The 17,159-nt window shown below is 37.4% G+C and overlaps 1 non-coding gene across 1 annotated transcript; it reads right to left on the bottom strand.

The window, feature by feature from the left end:
* Positions 1 to 12,163: 12,163 nt before the first annotated feature.
* On the bottom strand, positions 12,164 to 12,270 carry LOC141722331 (small nucleolar RNA R71). Its single transcript, XR_012575352.1, has one exon. It is a non-coding gene; the product is annotated as a small nucleolar RNA R71 (small nucleolar RNA).
* Positions 12,271 to 17,159: the final 4,889 nt, after the last annotated feature.

Here is a 17,159-nt window from a genome sequence, read left to right as displayed (position 1 = left end):
CTTGCAACAGGAGCAAATGGTTCATCAAAATTTATTCCTTCTTGTTGACAATAGCCCTTAACAACCAATCTAGCTTTGTTCCTGACTACTATGCCATTTTCATCCATCTTGTTTCTGAATACCCATTTGGTGTCAATAGGATTCTTTCATTTAGGCTTGGGTACTAGCTTCCAAACTTTATTCCTTTCAAATTGGTTTAGCTCCTCCTACATAGCTAAACCCAATAAGGATCCAACAGAGCTCCTTCTACCTTTTAGGTTCTTCCTATGATAGGAAGCTGCTGTATAGATATTCTTCTTGAGTTTCTTTCCTTCTTTGTACTCTTGAAGATGCATCACCAATAATTAATTCAAATGGGTGATCTCTAGTCCATTTTCTCTGTTAAGGTATATTAGCTCTAGATGAAGAGACCTCATAATTGTTTTGATGAGTGATTGAGTTTTGATTAGAAGAAACTCCCCCTGAGCTTTTGGATCTTTGACTTGAAGTAAGGGTCATTTCTGAGTATGATCGGTATTGACTTTCAAATCCTATTGATGGCTCAACAAATGTTTATCTTTGCCTTTCAACGGATGATGCGGATTGTCTCTCAACGGAGGATGTACTTTGTTTCTCGACGGATGTTGAATCATGTGCTTCATTTGTTATAGATTTTTCTGCATTGTCCTTAGAGATTATTTCTTGATCACTTTCATCTTCACTATCATCACAAATCATCTCAACATTGTCCAATTTGAGGCTTTCATGGAAACTTTTATCTTGCAGTCCTTCAATCTTCTTATCATCAAACACAACATGTATAGATTCCATAACAATGTTGGTTCTGAGATTATAGACTATGTATGCTTTTCCAACTGCATATCCAACAAAAATACTTTCATCTAATTTAGCATCAAACTTTCCATGTTGCTCAGTTTGATTCTTTAGTATATAGCATTTGCAGCCAAAGACATAAAGAAAGTTTAATGTTGGCTTCCTGTTCTTGAAAAATTTGTTGGGAGTCATGCATTTTTCTTGATTGACCAAAGAAATATTCTGAGTGTAGCTTGTAGTATTTATAGCTTCAGCCCAAAAGGATGTTGGTAACTTTGATTCTTCTAGCATTGTCCTTGCAACTTCAATAAGAGATTTATTATTTCTTTCCACCACTCCATTTTGTTGTGGAGTTCTTGCTACTGAAAACTCATGCATGATCCCATTCTCTTCACAAAACAATCTCATCACAGAATTCTTGAACTCAGTTCTATTATCACTCCTGATGTTTCTTACTTTGAGATCATGATGATTGTTGACTTGCCTTATGTGATTGATGATGATTTCACTAGCTTCATCTTTAGATTTGAGAAAATATGTCCAGGAGAACTTTGAGAAATCATGTACAATTACTAGGAAATATCTTTTCTTTGAGATGGACAACACATTGACTAGTCCAAATAAATCCATGTGCAGTAATTATAAGGGTTCTTTAATTGTTGATTCAAGCTTCTTTTTGAATGATGCCTTCATTTGCCTTCCTTTCTGGCAGGCATCACACAATCCATCCTTTGAGAATTCCACTTAAGGAATGTCTCTTACCAAATCTTTCCTGACTAGTTCATTCATATTCTTGAAGTGAAGATGGGACAGCTTCTTGTGCCATATCCAACTTTTATCTTGACTTCCCTTGCTGAAAAGACAAGTGACAAATTCTGCATTTGATGAGTTGAAGTCAGCTAGATACACATTTCCTTTTCTCACTCCAGTGAGAACCACTTTGTTGCTTTTCTTGTTGGTCACGACACAAGCTTCAGAGTTGAATGATACTGAGTTACCCTTATCACAAAGCTGGATGATACTCAACAAATTATGCTTGAGTCCATCCACTAGGGAAACTTCCTCAATGATGACACTGTCCTTAGAAATCAAGTCATATCCCACAGTATAACCCTTGCTATCATCTCCAAAAGTGATACTTGGGCTAGTTCTCTCCTTGAACTCAGTGAGCATGGTAGAATCTCGAATCATGTGCCTTGAGCACCCACTATCCAAATACCAAAGATTTTTTCTGTTTCCCTGTACACAACAAAATCAAATCAAGTTGATTTTGTTACCCAGGTTTCCTTGGGTCCTGCTTTGTTAGCCTTTTTCTTAGGTTTCTTAGGCTTTTCCTCATTTGACTTAGGTGATTGAGATTCAGCCTTGGTCATTTTAGTAGAGCTTTGAAAACCATTCATCATAACAAAATTATCAAGCACATGCTGGTTAACATGGAAAGGCATATTTTGTGCAAACATGTTATTCCAATAAGGCATGCTAAATGGCATTTGAGGCATACTAAATGCAGCATAGTAAAGATTTTGTGCAAATGGCATATTAGAAAATTGTGCATTCAAAAATATGTGCAGGCATAGCATTCACAGGCATTGTGGGCATGCTAGGAAATGATGGAGGTGCAGACATCGGTGTAGGCATAGTAGGTTTGCAATTAATAGATAAATGATTAACACTACCACACTTCACGCAGATTTTTCTAGGTGCATATTTATCAGGTGTGTAGTTGTTATATTTGTTAATTCCTACTTTCTCATTCCTATTTTTTTCCTTTTAGATTCTTCTTTAATCTCAATCTTTTCCAATCTTTCATTCAATTGCTTGATTGACAGATGCCCTACATTAACTCTCTTGTTTCCCTTGACTTGACTTGTTTCTCCTGTAATAAAGTTCTTGGAAACTGATCCATATTTCTCATTTAACTTAGCTAGCTTGGCTTTGCTAACTGGATTTCTTTCACTCGATGGATGTGGTTCTTTGTCTTTCGACGGATGAATCTTTTTGTCATTCGATGAATAATCTTCATTATCCATTGAATCCAAATCCGTCGAAAGTCCTTCTATCAACTAGGATCTAGTTTCGCTTTACTCTTTTTCCAAGCTTCGTCACAGAAAGACTCTATACCTTGAACTTTGGTAATTTGAGTATGGACATCTCTAGATGATTTCCAAGCCTTAACTACCTCTTGTTCACGTTCAAGTTCCTTTCTTAAAATCCCCTCTTTCTTTAAGGACTCGGTCCGTTCATCTTTTGCAATCTTGCACTCTATTTTCAGTTTCTCAAACTCAATAAATTGAGCTTCTAACACATTGTTTCTTTCACTCAAAAACAAATAGTTCTCTTTAATCTTAGTGTTTTCTTTAGTGAGTGATTTGCGTGTAACACGCAGATGATATAATTTTGTAGACATGTCATTTATAGCATCATTACACTCAGCTTTAGATAAATGTGCTAGATTCGTGGTGATTACCTGATTACTGGATGAACTGACCTCTGTTTCATCTGATTTGGCCATAAGTGCTAGATTAACATAGCTTGTATCTGTTGGATTTTTAATCGCAGCGGGGCGTGGAAAAACACTTTTACACATACAAAATCCAAATAAAAGCATATAAATCGTGAATAAAAATTCGAGGGATCGAATCTAACCTTTAAAAATAATTCGGAAACAACGATCAGAGATCCTTAGCAGTTGCTCCTCAAGTGTGAAGCACTCCACCGGTATCCACCAAGAAAACGACTTTTAGGTGGAGGAGGAGGTGGAGAGAATTTGGTTTTCTAAAACTTTTGGGTTTCTGGGGTTAGAATAAAATAGGGTCTATAATAGTGTATTTATAGGCAAAATTTTCAGCTGAAATTTTCCCATAAATAATATTATTATTATCCCATTTATTATTCTCATTAATAATTAAAACACCTTTTAATTATTAATCCTTTTTCTAAACACTTTAGAATTAATTCTCTCTCTTGATTTAATTTCCAAAAATTAAATCCTTAATTAATAATATTAAGAACTTTTCTTAATTAATTTATAATCAATTAAATCTCATTTAATCAATTATTAAATTTGCCAATTAATTATTTATTTCACAAATAAATAATTATTAGCCATTATTAATTAATTCCTCCACCATAAAATCATTCTCTTTTTATGGTGTGACCCTGTAGGTTCAATATTAAGCCGGTAGTAGAAATAAATAATAATAAAACTATTTTATCATTATTTATATAAATTCTCTAATTTATTAAATATGATTAATTAATTAATCACATTTATTCTACATCGTGAGTGATGCTTCTCAACATATCGCGACTATCCGGATAATATGAATTCACTGCTTAGAATACCAAGAACCTGTCAGTGAATAGTTACCGTACAATAAACTCCTTCTACCCTACAATGTCCCGATTAAATACAAGGCATGGATCTCGTGTCAAGCCTATCTAATTCAATCACTTGCTTACCATTTATTATGCGTAGTTCTATGCAAATTAGAAACTCCTTTCTAATTTCATTCACTCTGGCCAGAGATTCCTGAACTAGCATAAGTGGATCAGCCTTGAACATTCGCTTCCTTCACTGGAAGGGGTAGATCCTTTATTGATCATACACTATCTTCGTGTACAAATTCCTATACCCAGAAGAGCCCTAATAATTGTCCCTGGAGACTAAAAACTAAACCAAAGCATAGTTCAGTGTACACAAGATGACTATGATGACCTCAAGTCCAAGGATACTTGTACAACTTTCACTAAGCGAACAACTGCTGACACGTGAGTGAACTCCATCAGTTGTTCAACTAGGCGAGTCATGTTCAGTGAACTTATTCTATAATAAGCACCTACATACTAGCTATAGTGTCACCACACAAATGTCTATGAGAACAGACATCCTTCATAATGAAGCAAGCATAGTATGTACCGATCTTTGCGGATTATTAATTACCAGTTAGTAATCCTATGACCAGGAACTATTTAAGTTTAGAGTTATCATCTTTTTAGGTCTCACTATTATGATCTCATCATAATCCATAAAAAGCTTTACTCTAACTATGGTATATCTTATTTAAACACTTAAATAGATAAAGCCCGTAATAAAAACAAAACAAGTCTTTATTAATATCAATGAAATCAAAATAGATTACATAAAGAGTTATTCCTAAATCCTAATACCTGATTGGACTTAGGACATATCGTCTAAGCAATATACATCTCTATGTATCACATGAAGTATTTAAAAGCAATTTAAACAGTTAAAAACAGCTTAAAAACACTTCTGTTAGCTATAAACAGTTCGAAACTATTTCATAAAATATCATATAATATACCATTAGAAGCGTCTCGAAAAGACGAATCCAACGGCACCAAAATCACCCTAATCTGACCTCGCACACGCCCTCACGCGCCGAAAGAAGTTTCCCCACGCGCCGACACGCGCACACGCGCTGTTAGGCGCGTGTCTGAACTCCGCCACGCGCACCCACGCGCCTCACGCGCCCGAACTCTGATGCTGACGTCACCAGCGCGTGTCTTCCACGCGCCGCGCGTGGCACGCCAGCGCGTAAGCCCCACGCGCGCGTGGTCGACGCGCGGTCCTTCCCTGTGCGTAAACTGTCGCCGGTTTTTTTTTTTTTAATTTCAGCAGCCGCCGCCGCCATGGAATTCCGTGCCGCCAGACCTTGTCAGACCTGCCGTTTCTGTCTTCTTCTTTTCAGTGTCTCACACCACAACAGCAAAACAGTAGCGGATATATACTTACAATATCATATATATATATATATCTTATTTAATTACGAATTTAATTAAAACAACTTCAAAAATTCATAATAAAAAATCTATACATCCTAAAATTATGAAAAAAATACCCAGACGATCTACAACACTTGTAGAACCCAGATCAACAATCAAAATTATTATGAGAAACGATTTCTCATCAGACAAAATTAATCCATGATATAACTTGTAAAAATCATAATTAATTCATACAAGCACATAAAATTCTGAAATTTTTACCATAGATCTATATGCATACAACCTGGCTCTGATACCATTGTTGGATTTTTAATCGCAGCGGGGCATGGAAAAACACTTTTACACATACAAAATCCAAATAAAAGCATATAAATCGTGAATAAAAATTCGAGGGATCAAATCTAACCTTTAAAAATAATTCGGAGACAATGATCAGAGATCCTTAGCAGTTGCTCCTCAAGTGTGAAGCACTCCACCGGTATCCACCAAGAAAATGACTTTTAGGTGGAGGAGGAGGTGGAGAGAATTTGGTTTTCTAAAACTTTTGGGTTTCTGGGGTTAGAATAAAATAGGGTCTATAATAGTGTATTTATAGACAAAATTTTCAGCTGAAATTTTCCCATAAATAATATTATTATTATCCCATTTATTATTCTCATTAATAATTAAAACACCTTTTAATTATTAATCCTTTTTCTAAACACTTTAGAATTAATTCTCTCTCTTGATTTAATTTCCAAAAATTAAATCCTTAATTAATAATATTAAGAACTTTTCTTAATTAATTTATAATCAAATAAATCTCATTTAATCAATTATTAAATTTGCCAATTAATTATTTATTTCACAAATAAATAATTATTAGCCATTATTAATTAATTCCTCTACCATAAAATCATTCTCTTTTTATGGTGTGACCCTGTAGGTTCAATATTAAGCCGGTAGTAGAAATAAATAATAATAAAACTATTTTATCATTATTTATATAAATTCTCTAATTTATTAAATATGATTAATTAATTAATCACATTTATTCTACATCATGAGTGATGTTTCTCAACATATCGCGACTATCCGGATAATATGAATTCACTGCTTAGAATACCAAGAACCTGTCAGTGAATAGTTACCGTACAATAAACTCCTTCTACTCTACAATGTCCCGATTAAATACAAGGCATGGATCTCGTGTCAAGCCTATCTAATTCAATCACTTGCTTACCATTTATTATGCGTAGTTCTATGCAAATTAGAAACTCCTTTCTAATTTCATTCACTCTGGCCAGAGATTCCTGAACTATCATAAGTGGATCAGCCTTGAACATTCGTTTCCTTCACTGGAAGGGGTAGATCCTTTATTGATCATACACTATCTTCGTGTACAAATTCCTATACCCAGAAGAGCCCTAATAATTGTCCCTGGAGACTAAGAACTAAACCAAAGCATAGTTCATTGTACACAAGATGACTATGATGACCTCAAGTCCAAGGATACTTGTACAACTATCACTAAGCGAACAACTGCTGACACGTGAGTGAACTTCATCAGTTGTTCAGCTAGGCGAGTCATGTTCAGTGAACTTATTTTATAATAAGCACCTACATACTAGCTATAGTGTCACCACACAAATGTCTATGAGAACAGACATCCTTCATAATGAAGCAAGCATAGTATGTACCGATCTTTGCGGATTATTAATTACCAGTTAGTAATCCTATGACCAGGAACTATTTAAGTTTAGAGTTATCATCTTTTTAGGTCTCACTATTATGATCTCATCATAATCCATAAAAAGCTTTACTCTAACTATGGTATATCTTATTTAAACACTTAAATAGATAAAGCATGTAATAAAAACAAAACAAGTCTTTATTAATATCAATGAAATCAAAACATATTACATAAAGAGTTATTCCTAAATCCTAATACCTGATTGGACTTAGGACATATTCCTTTCAGTATCCTCATCCTCATCCAAGCCATCAGCAGCCCAGTCAATTTCCTGAGTTGGAAAAACCCTTTCCTTATGTTTGAGCATCTCAAAGTATTTCTTCTTGTAATCTACAGACTCAAACTTCTTTCTATCAGAATCAGGTTTTCTGCACTCACTTGCAAAATGACCACTCAAGCCACATTTAAAACAATTTGAATTTTGACTTGTCAACCATGTTTCTATTTGGCTTGGATGCTCCAAAATTCTTCTTGAATTTGAGCTTTGCAAACCTTTTGGATAGAAAAGCCAGATGTTCATCTATGTCATCCATGTCATCTTAACTAAAATGGTCTTCATGTTCAGCTACTATTCCTTTTCTTTTGCCTTCACAAACTCTAGGGTTTGGTGCAAATTTTACAGCTTCTACCTTCATCTCTTTCTCTCTCTCTTGTTCAGAAACCAATGCAATGGATCCTCCCTTCTTCCTTCCTTTTTCCAGCTGCTCATCCTGTTCAAGATCAAGCTCATAGGTCTTTAGAATGCCATATAGTCTCTTCAAAGTGAATTCCTTGTAATCTTGGGAATTTCTAAGAGAGACTGTCATAGGATTCCATTCCTTTGGTAGAGATCTAAGGAATTTGAAGTTAGAATCCTTTGTCTGGTAGATTCTTCCATGCAGCTTTAGAGCATTTAGCAGTTTTTAAAATCTACAAAAAATGTCAGTTAATATTTCACTGTCTTCACAATGAAAGTGCTCATACTGCTGAATCAAGAGTTGCATCTTGTTTTCCCTCACTTGCTCAGTTCCATCTTATATAACTTGAATTATATCCCAGACATCCCTAACAGTTTTTTAATTAATGATGTTGTCATCTATGTCACCATCAACACCATTAAACAAAATGTTCATTTCCTTCTTGTCCTTATGAACTTGCTCAATATCTGGATCAGAACATTCTGCTCTAGGCTTTGGGATAGATGGCTATTTCCTGTAGTAGCTCTCATAGGAACATGAGTGTCTTTCTCAATACAGTACACATATTCTTCATTTTGAGAGAGGAGATGCAGGTGTATTTTCACCTTCTAGTGGTGATAATTGTCTTTTTCCAAAAATGGGATTTTTACTCCAACATCTTTTCTGCTCATCTTGTTAGTTGTTGTGATCTTTAAACTCTGTGTAATTCAAGAGCTTGTTCTGGTACCAATTGTTATTCCTAAACAATCTAACAAAGAATTACAGAAGGGGGTTGAATGTAATTCTGGTTTCCTTTTGATTTCAAGAACTATTCTATATCAAATGTATAACAGTTTTTGATTAAGAAAAAGTGGGAATGAAAATATTAATGTAATCAAACACAAAGTAATTAAACACAAGTATTTAAAAACTTTCTGGTGGATTGATCTTTTCCACCAGAGATATATATAAGATCGAGAACTCTGTGATGCAATTTTTATACATAGCTGCTTACAAGTAGAATGACAAGAATTGAGAAATAGAAAAACCTGTACAGGTTTTTCTATTTCTCTAATTCAAGTTATTACTTTACTACTAACTACTCTTGGTTTATATATTACCAAGATATAAGTGAATAAGACAAAAAATAAAATAAAATATGTCTTTGTCTAATCACATGCTTCTTCTTTTCTCCATCCAGTATCTTTGATTTTCTTCAAGTAAACATAGAAATGGAAATGCTTCTTTGTTCTCTAAAACCTGTAAATAGGATGCCACATTCCATTTGCATCTAATCAACCCATGTGACTGTCAAGTCACTATCAACTATAATTTGAATTAGAACATCCGTTGAATCTTCATTGGATCATCCATCGAAACTGTGTTGAATCATCCGTTGAAACTTCATTAGATCATTCGTTGAATGTGACTTGAGTCATCCGTCGAAACCTTGTAGAATCATCCGTTGAAAGTCTTCCATAGTTGGTTAACTCCATTTCATTTATGCAAAATTACAAGGCATCTAATATATACAATTGGCCAACCCATTTTGCATATCAATCTAGTAGTCAACATGACTTTGAATATCCTACAACCTCTAGATCTCTAAGATAATGTAGTATGCATGAATATGTTACAAAACTTATTAATTACATAAGGTACTCTCTCAACGGATGTTAAAGTGGTCATCCGTTCAGAGATACAAAAACACTAAAGTAAATCTACTAAGGTGTTTTGGTGAACTTATCATCAAGTCTGTGACATATTCCTAACAATATATAACAGTTTGCAAGGGTGAGCACATAATTGCTCAGCAATACCAATATATGAATAACAGAGTAACATGCTATGCTAAACAGTTATAGGAACATAGCTATAAATCATTTATGAAAACAAGTAAATCAGTAAAATCCTGTAAAACTTATGTAAAAAACTGGATATCACTAACTATCATTCTCTTTAAAAATAAAACACAATCGTGTGCTGTATGAATACCAGAGTTCAATTTTAGCATGATATTCACATTTACAAATCATCTGTCTAAACCACTTGTTCAGTTACGGGAACCACAAAACCAAATCAGATATATATTGGACATTCAATGGTGAAGATAGCTGACCAGGCCATTGATAAGTGGCATTTTATACCACTTAGAACGTCTTAAAATGGCTTAATTTGATGTATTGAAATCAAGTATTTTGTGTATTTGATGCGTTTTTCTAGTGTTTATGCATTTCAGGGTATTAGTTGTATTTCGGGGGAGGAATCATCAAGCATAAGCCTTGGCATGTGTTCACCATTGTGAGAGGAAAGGAACGGGCATATTACGGCGAAGAAACGGAGCAAACTTGGATTTTTTCCAATAGAGGCCTGCGCGCCCGCGCAGCTATGCTGAGCGGCCGCGCAGGGTCGGGAATTTTGCTGAATTATTTTAGACTTCTACTTCTGTTTGGCTTCCAACTTCTATGTAATCTGAGTTTTATGGGACTATTATATAAGTAGATTTGAGACGTTTTCACAGAGGGATTTGGAAAAAAGAAGATTGTGTTTTACGCAAGAAGCGAAGGAGATAAGGAAGAAGACCGATTTAGCACACCGCAACGAAGATGAAGCATATTTTCTTGTGATTCTTGTTTCGTTGTAACGTTGGGTGCTAGTTTTCTTGCTTTGACTTATTTACTCTTGTGACGTACTCTGTTTTAATATAATTAGTTTAGTTATTATTTTCTTGTGTTTGTTTATCATGATTTCATATGAACCCATGATGGCGATAAGTTCTATTATGGGCTAATCGTGATCATGGGGTTGCAACGGATTTATTATGGAATTCTTTAGTTAATTGTTTAATACTTTAGTGTGTGATGATTGCTTGATATCTAGTATTGGTTGTGCGTATTCGTCTTATGTGCGTCGCGAACATATAAGATAGGGTGTTAATCTCTTGTGAAGCGATGGTGGATCTTGAGATTTAGAACTTGCCATGCTAGCATAGGTTCATGTACGTTGTGCATGATTAGTGGGTAACTCTAACAGTTTTATTTGCCCTATATAATCAAAAAGAATAACTTGTGCTTAAATCGTTGTGTTGTCAATTTCTGTAGACATATGGGGACTCAACATAATTGATGACTATTCGACTTCTATCTTAATTGTGGATGCTTGGTAGAATGGTATTAGTACAATGAAAGTTGGCTTTTATCAGTTTCGTGTTATTCGATTAATATCATCACTGTCACATGCTAAAGGTAATAACAATGGCTATAGAAGGAAGTAATAATGAAGTTGTGATCTCATGAGTGTTTATTATTGATAAATTGAAGTGTTAGTTAAGTGGTTAATTAAGTAGTTAATTATAGTTAATATTTAATCAACAGTTTTAAGTGTTATTATCTTAACATTGAGAAGTAATCATACATTGGTGAGTGAGTTTAATTAGACAATAATTTAGTCTGAGTCTCTGAGGGAACGAACTAGAAAGTATTCTATATTACTTGCGAACGCGTATACTTGCGTGAATATTAGCGCGTGTTTTCGCCCTAACAAGTTTTTGGCGCCGCTGCCGGGGACTCGGCGTATTTTATTTAGTTTATATACTTACCATCATTGGTCATTAGGACTCAGTGATTAGGACGTAGTAGTTACTTATTTTTTTTTTTCGGTTGTGTTTCAGGTACTTTAGCAAGCGTTTATGCAAACTCGTTCTCGTGCTCGCAAGAGGACTTTAGATACAGCTGAGGAGACAGACGAAGTTCTTGATATTCCGGAAAAGTTAGATTTTGAGGATTCGGATTCAGGAACTGAGCAGAAAGAACCAGTAAACATGGGAGATCGTATTGTTCAACCTGATCCAGCTCTTATGGATTTTTCTCGGCCTAAAATTGATGACATTCAGTCAAGCATCCTTCATCCGGCTATTCAAGCTAACACCTTTGAAATCAAGCCGGGCACTATTCAGATGGTGCAGAATTCTGTTTCTTTTGGAGGAGCGGCAACTGAAGACCCCAACATGCACATAAGGAATTTTGTCGAGATCTGCAGCACTTTTAAGTATAATGGCGTGACTGATGAGGCTATCAAGTTGTGGCTTTTCCCATTCTCGCTAAGGGACAAGGCTAAAGACTGGTTACATTCTGAACCAGCTGGGTCCATCACTATGTGGCAAGATCTTGCGCAAAAGTTTCTGGTAAAGTTTTATCCGATGGCAAAGACTGCTGCTATGAGGAGTGCTCTTACTCAGTTTGCGCAGCAACCTACAGAATCTATGTGCGAGGCTTGGGAACGCTACAAGGAAATGTTGAGAAAATGTCCACATCATGGAATGCCAGATTGGATGGTGATCACTGGTTTCTATAATGGTTTGGGGGCCCAATCTCAGCCCATGCTCGATGCAGCAGCTGGAGGCGCCTTATGGGCTAAAAGCTATACTGAGGCGTATAATCTTATCGAGACGATGGCTGCAAATGAGCATCAAAACCCAACTCAGAGGATGACGTCAGGCAAGGTAGCAGGTATTCTGGAAGTTGATGCAGCCACCGCTATTACAGCCCAGCTGCAAGCGCTATCAATGAAGGTTGATTCTTTGGCTACGTATGGAGTTAATCAAATAGCTATGGTTTGTGAGCTTTGTGCAGGTTCTCATGCTACGGATCAGTGTTCTCTTGTAAACGAATCTGTTCAGTATGTGAATAATTATCAGCGACAACAGCAGCCTGTGCCAGCGACCTATCATCCTAACAACAGAAATCATCCAAATTTCAGCTGGGGGAATAATCAGAATGCTATTCAGCCACCATATCAGCAAGGAGTGAGTAAACAGTTTAACCCACCTAGATTCCAGCAACCTCAGCAGTACGCTACAAGGCAATCATATCCTCAACAAGGAAGTGCAGCTGCACCTACTAGTGCTGATTTTGAGGAACTTAAGCTGTTGTGCAAGAGTCAGGCGGTTTCTATCAAGACCTTGGTAAATCAAATCGGTCAATTAGCGAATGCAGTGCTCAATCGTCAACCTGGCACTCTTCTCAGTGACACGGAAGTACCAGGCAGGAAGGAAGCTAAAGAGCAAGTCAAGGCTATTACCTTAAGGTCTGGAAAAGTAGCTGATGCTGAAAAGGCAAAAGAATTAGAAGCTGAAATTAGAGGTGAAGAATCTAAGCAAAAGGAGAAAGCGGTGGAACCAAGGAAGACTACTGTTGAACACACTCTGCCTGAGGCTAATACAGGGGAGAAACAGCTCTATCCTCCACCACCTTTTCCTAAGAGATTGCAGCAACAAAAGCTGGATAGACAGTTCGGGAAGTTTCTGGAGGTGTTCAAGAAACTTCACATCAATATACCTTTCGCTGAGGCTCTGGAACAAATGCCTAGTTATGCGAAGTTTATGAAGACTATTCTTTCAAGGAAGGTGAAACTGGATGACCTTGAATCCGTTGCTCTCACGGAAGAATGCAGCGCTGTTCTGCAACAAAAGTTACCACCAAAACTGAAAGATCCAGGGAGCTTCACCATTCCTTGCACAATTGGCAATCTGACGTTTGACAAGTGCCTTTGTGATTTGGGAGCAAGCATTAATCTGATGCCGTTTTCGATCTTTAAAAAACTAGATCTGCCTGATCCAAAAGCCACGTATATGTCACTACAATTGGCTGACCGTTCCATTACTTACCCAAGGGGCATAGTTGAGGATGTGCTCGTCAAAGTGGATAAGCTCTTCTTTCCTGCAGATTTTGTTATTCTGGATTTTGAGGAAGATAAGAAGATTCCCATAATCTTGGGAAGGCCTTTCTTGGCTACTGGCCGTACCTTGATAGATGTGCAAAAAGGTGAACTTACTATGCGGGTCCAAGATCAGGATGTGACCTTCAACGTATTCAAGGCAATGAAATTCCCTACAGAAGATGAGGAGTGCTTAAAAGTGGATGTGATTGATTCTGCGGTTACTTCGGAACTCGATCACATGCTAATGTCTGATGCATTGGAAAATGCCTTAGTGGGGGATTTTGACAGTGATGATGAAGATAGCAACGAGCAATTACAATATCTGAACGCTTCTCCATGGAAGCGAAAGCTCGACATACCATTTGAATCTCTTGGTACTTCTGACCTTAAGAATGCTGAAGGGAAGCTCAAACCATCAATAGAGGAAGCACCTACCTTGGAGCTCAAGCCATTACCTGAACACTTGAGGTATGCTTTTTTAGGTGATGCATCTATGTTACCTGTTATTATTTCATCTGACCTTTCAGGTAGTGAGGAAGACAAGCTCTTAAGGATTTTGAGAGAATTCAAATCGGCTATAGGATGGACCATAGCAGACATCAAGGGGATAAGTCCTTCATATTGTATGCATAAAATTCTGCTAGAGGAAGGTAGTAAGCCAACTGTGGAACAGCAGCGAAGACTGAATCCCATCATGAAGGAGGTGGTGAAGAAAGAAATTCTGAAATGGCTAGATGCAGGCATCATTTATCCTATTTCTGACAGCTCATGGGTGAGCCCCGTACAATATGTACCTAAGAAGGGAGGTATCACTGTGGTCGCAAATGAAAATAATGAGCTCATCCCTATTCGAACAGTTACAGGATGGAGAGTATGCATGGATTATAGAAAATTGAACAAAGCCACAAGGAAGGATCACTTCCCTCTTCCATTTATTGATCAGATGCTTGACAGATTGGCGGGACATGAGTATTTTTGTTTTCTGGATGGTTATTCTGGGTATAATCAGATTTGTATTGCACCAGAGGATCAGGAAAAGACTACCTTCACTTGTCCATTTGGCACGTTTGCTTTTCGCAGAGTTTCGTTTGGGTTATGTGGTGCACCGGCCACCTTTCAGAGATGTATGATGGCTATATTCTCTGACATGATTGGAAATAACGTCGAAGTGTTCATGGATGACTTCTCCGTCTTTGGACACTCATATGATGAATGTTTGAATAATCTGCGCGCCGTACTCAAAAGATGCGTGGAAACTAATTTGGTGCTTAATTGGGAGAAATGTCACTTTATGGTGCGTGAAGGCATTATCCTTGGGCATAAGGTCTCTAGCAAGGGTCTGGAGGTGGACAAGGCCAAGGTGGGAGTCATTGAAAATCTTCCCCCACCTAATTCTGTGAAAGGAATCCGTAGTTTTCTTGGTCATGCGGGTTTTTATCGGCGATTCATCAAGGACTTTTCAAAGATATCTAAGCCGTTGTGCAATTTGCTTGAGAAAGATGTGCCTTTCAAATTTGATGATGAATGTTTGGCAGCATTCGAGACTCTCAAGAAGAGTTTGATCACGGCACCAGTCATTACAGCACCAGATTGGACAGAACCATTTGAGATGATGTGTGATGCGAGTGATTATGCGGTAGGTGCAGTTCTGGGACAGCGCAAGAAAAATCTCTTCCATGTGGTCTACTATGCGAGTAAAACTTTAAATGGTGCCCAATTGAACTACACTACTACTGAGAAGGAGCTTTTGGCTATAGTCTTTGGCTTTGAGAAATTTCGATCTTATCTGCTTGGTACGAAATTAACAGTATTCACTGATCATGCAGCTATTCGCTATCTGGTTTCTAAGAAGGATTCGAAGCCAAGACTCATTCGTTGGGTGCTTTTACTTCAGGAATTTGAGTTAGAGATCAAAGATAGAAAAGGTACTGAGAATCAAGTAGCTGACCATCTCTCTAGGTTGGAGAATCCCGATTCTACTTCACAAGATAGGACGTTATTCAATGAATCTTTTCCGGATGAGCAGTTGTTTGCAATTCAGGAGGAAGAACCATGGTTTGCAGATATTGTAAACTATCTCGTCAGCAATATAATGCCTCCTAATTTGACATCCGCTCAAAAGAAGAAGTTTCTGCATGAGGTGAAGTGGTATATGTGGGATAAACCATATTTGTTTAGACAGGGAGCTGACCAGATCATCAGGAGATGTATCCCGTTCTGTGAGACGGAGGGGATATTACGAGACTGCCATTCCACGGTTTATGGTGGACACTATGGCGGTGAGAAGACGGCAGCTCGTAGTCTGCAAGCAGGTTTTTTCTGGCCTACTTTGTTCAAGGATGCTCATCAGTTTGTTTTAAGGTGTGATCGTTGCCAAAGAGTGGGAAATTTGTCAAGGAAGGATGAAATGCCATTAAATGTGATGCTTGAAGTCGAGGTCTTTGATGTATGGGGAATCGATTTCATGGGGCCTTTTATCTCGTCTTGCAATAATCAGTACATCTTGCTGGCAGTCGATTATGTCTCAAAATGGGTCGAAGTTAAAGCTTTACCGACAAATGATGCAAAGGCAGTGCTAAATTTTCTTCATAAGCAAATTTTCACAAGGTTTGGAACACCTCGGGTAATCATAAGTGATGAAGGATCGCATTTTTGTAACCGTAAGTTCACTTCTATGATGCAGCGTTATAATGTGAATCATCGAGTAGCTACTGCCTATCATCCGCAAACAAATGGTCAAGCGGAAGTGTCTAATAGAGAGATAAAGCGCATTCTAGAGAAGGTTGTTTGTCCGTCAAGGAAGGATTGGTCTTTAAAGCTCGATGAAGCTGTTTGGGCTTACAGAACAGCATACAAAACTCCACTTGGGATGTCACCGTTCCAGTTGGTGTACGGTAAGGGATGTCATCTACCTGCGGAGCTTGAGCATAAGGCCTACTGGGCATTGAAGAAGTTGAACCTGGATTTAGATGCAGCTGGTAAGAAAAGAATGCTTCAGCTTAATGAACTGGATGAATTTCGACTTCAAGCGTACGAAAATAACAAAATGTATAAGGAAAAGGTGAAGAGGTGGCACGATAGGAAGCTACATCCAAAGTTATTTGTGCCAGGGCAACAAGTTCTCTTATTCAACTCTCGGCTCCGACTTTTTCCTGGGAAGTTGAAATCAAGGTGGTCTGGACCTTTTATTGTCAAAACTGTGTTTCCACATGGAGCGGTGGAAATTTTTGAGAATGATCCGGACCAAGCATTCAAGGTTAACGGTCAGCGGTTGAAGCACTACTATGGGGACATGGCAAACCGAGAAGTGGTTAGCACCATTTTGTTGACTACTTGAGCAGGGTACGAAACGTCAAGCTAATGACGAAAAAGAAGCGCTGCGTGGGAGGCAACCCATGAATTATTGTTACAGGAACCCTTAGAAGTTAATAACCTATCCAAAAACACAAAAAACTCAGAAAACAGGGGCTGGAAAAAAAAATTCCAGTGAC

This window comes from Apium graveolens, chromosome 4 (assembly GCF_009905375.1).
Source record: "Apium graveolens cultivar Ventura chromosome 4, ASM990537v1, whole genome shotgun sequence".
Lineage (NCBI taxonomy): Eukaryota > Viridiplantae > Streptophyta > Magnoliopsida > Apiales > Apiaceae > Apium > Apium graveolens.
The sequence above is the reverse complement of the archived record's forward strand: the minus strand, read 5'-3'. Positions and strand labels throughout refer to the sequence as shown.